Source organism: Hylaeus anthracinus, unplaced genomic scaffold (assembly GCF_026225885.1).
Source record: "Hylaeus anthracinus isolate JK02 unplaced genomic scaffold, UHH_iyHylAnth1.0_haploid 12002, whole genome shotgun sequence".
In the NCBI taxonomy this organism is placed as follows: Eukaryota; Metazoa; Arthropoda; class Insecta; order Hymenoptera; family Colletidae; genus Hylaeus; species Hylaeus anthracinus.
Window position 1 is genome coordinate 8,997,569 of NW_026534349.1, and position 5,798 is coordinate 9,003,366.

At 43.5% G+C, this 5,798-nt stretch overlaps 1 non-coding gene across 1 annotated transcript; it reads right to left on the minus strand.

Annotated features, from left to right (window-relative positions):
• Positions 1–5,724: 5,724 nt before the first annotated feature.
• Positions 5,725–5,797, minus strand: Trnav-aac (transfer RNA valine (anticodon AAC)). The gene has a single exon. It is a non-coding gene; the product is annotated as a tRNA-Val (tRNA).
• Between the last annotated feature and the right edge of the window lies 1 nt (position 5,798).

The window sequence follows — 5,798 nt, forward strand, 5'->3', positions numbered from 1 at the left end:
AAAAAGAAAAAGAAGAGGAGCCCCGAGAGCAGCAAACTGCGAGAGAAAAGGGAGCGTAAAGCGTACTTAACACGCCGTTATCGTATTATGTTTCGAAAGTGGTACCGCGAACGCTGAAGGTGGCTGAAAACACGCGGATGCAGCCGAGGGAAGGTTAGAGGGCGAGATAACGTTACGTCGTGAATAACAGCGGAGCAAGGAGGGAGAATCGATCGATGGAAAGAATCTCCCAGTGGTTTCCTCGACTCTCAACCTTACTCTCTTATGCGGCACGCAACGGGCAGCTATGCCAGAGGTGAATTAAACATTCCAACGACGCATTTCCCTTGCTCGACGAAAAGGGAGCAAGACGAGAATGATTCCCCAGAAGCATGCGAAACCGACAACACGTTGACCGCAAGCATTTTCATCGCGACTCACCGCTAGGGTCTCGAACTAATTCAAACTGTTCTCGGTCTCGTTAACCCCCTAGACGACCACGCGATTTCTTTCCACGTAAAATATCATGTACAATTTATAGGCCAACCCCAACAGAATTGCTCTCTACTGGGAGCTTGCTGGTATTAATATTAATTGGTCTGTTGGCCTGTGTATTTATTTATATAGTGGAAACCTGGTGGATTATTCAATGGCATTCATCAGTGGGGGTTGATATTACCTAATAATTCCAAATGAGGATGTGTACGGACATGAAGATCTATAAATTCTTGTATGCGTATGACAATGTATTGAGCGTATTGTGTATTATGAAATTGAATTGGAGGTAATTGATAAAAAACGATAAGTATTCGTTGTTATATTTTCTTTTTTGGGAGCAGGTCTATTCAAAGCTCTTTGGCATTCATTTACCGTAATATTCTTAAAGTTTCTAAATAATATAAAATACGGCAATGTCGACCTTTACGGATCGATATTTATTTGTATTATTATTTTCCTCGCATAATACAATTCATCGCGTCTACATGCCCAAAGCAATAAAGCTGAAAATAAAAAACTGGAAACGGAGAGACGCCATGGTGTACGAATATTTTGGGACAAAGTTTTGAATTTCCATTCACCGTCTCGTCCATCGACGACGAGTGATCGCGTCGGTAGCTGAGGTAAATGTGATTGTCTCCGCTGACAACGGTTTTGAAAAGTCAAAATGCGACGTCTACCCGTTCGCAAACAATATTATTACAGCCAGCTCGATCTCTTCGGGGTAATACTGTTACAAGTGTGGGGTGAACCAACTCGATCGTCATCTTATTTTAGGGGGACCGAAAAGTAATCACAATTTTATCAACTATTATTTATTAAAGAAATCTTAAATACCAATCAGCAAAATAATTTCCACCATTTTTTAATACTTTCCACCAGCGTAAAGGCAGTTGTTCGATTTCCTTTTTAAAAAAACGAGATATCTCATCTTTATCTCGTCACCCATCCTCAATGCGTTAGTCTCTAATTACCAGCAGCTCTATGGATGGAGCCCCCTTTGCGATTCGAGCGCCGAGAAGTAGATTCAGTCGTCCTAGGTCAGACGTGTCTTCCCTATCCCCTTTAAGCGACGCCGAGCACTGTACTCTTTATGGATCATGCGTATCGCTTGTTCTCCATCTTGGAACGGTCCGATCCAATCCAGTGTCTCGAAAAGTTCTCGAGAAACGGCACAGACAGGGAAATAGAAACAGTGGACGCTCGCTTTATTCGCCGTCTTTCGAGGCGAAATCTTTCCAAAGTGTACTACAGGACTTTGATCCTCGATGACCCCGATATCGCTGTACGTGCCGCACATTCGACGAATCCTCTTGCGCTGGCATGTTTCTTGTTTCCCGTTTCCGGTCTCGGACACGACCGAGCCGGTCTGGATCGGCGTTATTGAACCCATATCCGCTTTGGACTCTCTCTCGTCGTACCTGAGGGACAATAGCCGCATATATTCTTTGCGCGATGCGACCGTGCGACTCGCGGCGTTCAATCTCCGTTGGGAAGAAAGTTTGATAGAAAATAACGACGAGGAAAGAGTAAATAAAATCGTTGGAACGACGTACGCCGCGTCGCGACGAGAATATGAAAATCCGCAACAACGATGGGCGGATTTCTTGTTTGGGCAATTATTTCGAGCGCGGAATGAAACACAGTTTTTCATTTGCCCTCGTTGAATAGAAATTGAGATTTAAATTATAAAAGGAAATGTCACACGATTACGAAATAAAGAGAACAAAAGGTGTGGCACGAATGAAACGTCTTTACCTTTTTTTTTTTGGTGTATATATATAAAATACTTTAATATGTATAATATTTGTTTAAGTCATAATATACATAGACACAACTGTTGTACTGCTCGTAAATATGCAAGTTACAAGAGTAAGCAAGAGTTTCATTTTAATAACAGCGTTCGTAAATGTCCCCTTTGACGTTTCTTCGACTACGCAGCAGTACCGTGTATTGTTGACGTAAAAAACAGGGCTCGTTGTATTTTATATTTATTTTTTTGTTGAAAGTCGTTGAAATTTCCTCGTTCGTAATAACTTTTTTCATCGCCTTCCTTTGTCATTGATTTAAAATAATTCGAACCGCGCTTGTCTGGCTATTCGCGTGGATTAATAACGGAAAGTATTTGGAAAAAGGTGATTTCTGATCGTTTTTCGGGCATTTCGAACCGCTGCGCGAGGCGTCGAGGGCGAAACCATAGATATCGAATCGTGACGAGCGGCAATCTCGACGCGTGAAAACATACCGCGCGGAACAATGAGGGGAAAGCACTTTGGCGGGAGAAGAGTGGACTCGGCAAGGGTGGAGGAAGATAGAGACCGGAGAACAATGGGGCCAGAGCTGTTCTCTCATAACGATTGCATTAATTCGTCGGCTCGAACGAGGCTATCCGCGACGTCGGGCGCGAGCATCGCGTGCAACCTCCCTTATTCCGCTCGCGGCGTATTGTCAACGGGCGCAACAAAAGCGTCCTGGGAAACCGCGTCGCTACCAGAGGAGGAAAAAGAAGAACCCACGAGCGGGGCCCTGGTAGGAGGAACCCGCAGGTGCCTTGAAAATTAAACGAATTAGCTGGAAGGGATTTAGCAAGATTCTTCGCAGACAATTTGGACGTTATTACCATCTGCTACAAAATGATGCAAAAGTAAAGAGCAAGATTGGGTTCCTCGAGAGGACGATAATTACAAATACAGCCTGATACGAATCCAATTTATAATCTGTGGGAATATATACATTACATAAAAATGGCAAAAAAAAATGACTCTTTCGTTCAAACACCTCTAAAAATACAATATTCAATTTGTTAGGGGAGAATTTAGGTTCCTATAAACAAAATATTACACATAAGTTTTCACTAGTACCTGAGACAATCGCTTGGATCGACTTAAATGGGCCTTCCCCGCACAGTAGCGAATGCCACGGGAAAAGGGGTAGCAAGACACATCCCTGAAAGTTGTAGGCCACCGAAGCACGGCCGCTAAAGAAAAGAAAAAGAAGGCACTGCGACGGCAGCTCGCATTTTCCTATCTCCAGCCAGAGTATTAGAAGTTGCGAGCTGGAAAGCTCTCGGCCAGAAGCGGCTCTCCGCGCTTTCCCAGCGACCCGAGACGCGACACCGCACTCTTCTCTTCCCCGTCGTCGCATCTCGGTCAATCCTTCGTCGGAGATTTCCAAGTTCACCGCTTTCACGGATTTCCCGACGTGTTGCCGCCCCTTCGAAAATCCTCTTCCGCACTCGTTACTCTGTCGCTCGTTGTGGCCCCGTGACGTTTCGCGCCTGCCCGTGTCGGGCACAGATCCAAGGGGACGAGAGGAAGAAGTTCGCCCGGATCGCGGGTCGAGGGGACCGAATTTGATTGCCGATAAAAAAAAAAAAAAAACTTTAGCGGCGACAGTTTTATTTACAAAGTTTTGCCGCGGTGGCTGAGAAACGTGGTTAACTTTTAGTCCTGGGGCGATCCGAGTGCCCGCGTGCAAACCATCGTTCCGCTTGAGTGGTACCTTTTTATTCGAAGACCAAACGAGTATAAAGATAAAGAGTAGACTTGCATTAATAATAAAAGCAGGCATAGAAGCACGACGAGTATAATCTTGGAAATAAAAGATTCCCACTGCTTTTCTGTCGGGAACGCCGAAATAATCGATTTCTTCTGTTGGATTTTCGGAGAATATGTGCCCCAGAGAATGTGACCAGTGAATTTTATATCCACGTATGAAAAAGGAAGGACAATGACGTGAAATGGCCATTGTCGGCACTCCCGCGTTTGAAAGTAAACCAATTTCGCCACCAGAATGGAGTCTTTGGTAGTAAAGGTTTTCGATTCGCGTGCATGCTCGTTCATGTCATTCGACGTTGTTGTACCGTGTGCTTTCTCATACATTTTCTACATATTTTTAATATTCATGTATAGATTCATAGACCAGACAAATCTACACGAACAAAATTTAGCCGGCAGATTATAAATATACCTGAAATTTCACACGTTAAGATGCACACGATTAAAAATAAAAATAAAAGTGTCGATAACTTTTAGAGTAGTTCGTAGCATTTCCAATTGAATTAAAATTGGTCAATGAAACTTGAAAGCTAAGCAAACGGTGGGCCACTTTTTAACCCACCTAAAGAATTAATCTCTTCCGTATCATCGCGAGGGTTAGACTACCAGGTAGATTTAATACTGCGAATTACATTTAAACTTAGTTAAAGGCTCTCCTAGAAGTAGGAGTTATCCTACTTTTACATGTCTGTTTAAAATTGAATTTAAGTCCACAATATTTTAATCCGAATGTTGGAGCTACGTAGCTTTAAAATATAAGCATTCCTTGTACTTGACTTTAGCGGTCTCTTTTTCTACCTCTCTCGCCAGTCTAGTGTTTTAAAAAACCCGTCGGTATTTTTCTATAATAATTGACTCTCTATCGAAAACTCGCCATTAACGCAACGTAGCCTGGCGATCGGCAGAAATTTCGATATCCAGAGCAACGAACTCGGTCGTTTGCGTAACTCGGGGGCGTGTTCGTCTAAATCCAACCGGTCCCGGTCGGCCATTCGCTCGCGATCGAAGCTATACCGATTATGTATAGCGCGCGATCCTACGCCTCTCGAAAGCTGGATCAAAGTTTCACGGCAGGCCCGATAGCTCTCCCTGGCATACTCTCGGTCCGGTTTACAGGATCGTTACACGAAGCTCCTGCATAATGCATGCACTTTCGCGCGCTGCGATCGGTAGTTTACGGTTAATCGACTGGCATTGCCTATTTGCGAGATTCTCCATGCGTCGACGTTGCGTATTTCTCCTTGTCCACGATTCTCTTGCCCCAGGAAATGAACGGAACCGATGGTCGAATTTAAGATTCGGCGACGGGAACGTGAAGATCGAGGAAAGTTTACTCGATAAAGTGGTTAATTAGCGCGTGGGATCAAAGATATGTACTTCGTTATACGACACAGTGAGTCACTAAAGTATTTGTACCCCACTAGTTACTAATTTTGAACGATTGAAACTTTTGCACGCCTACTTCAAAATTATTATCAATGAGAATATATGTTGGGATACCTAAGCTTTTAATTTATATAAACTTCATTGCAAAGTAACAATTCAGTGAATAAGAATTTAACTGTGACTATCACGAAATTAACGTTACAGAAGTACTCGTACCTTAAGCGTTTTTCATCTGTACAACCATAATATTTGCAAATTCAGTCTGTCTTTGCTTGTAGCTTCGTTCAACAAGATAAAAAGAAAATGTTTCCGCCCGGTATCGAACCGGGGACCTTCCGCGTGTTAGGCGGATGTGATAACCACTACACCACGGAAACC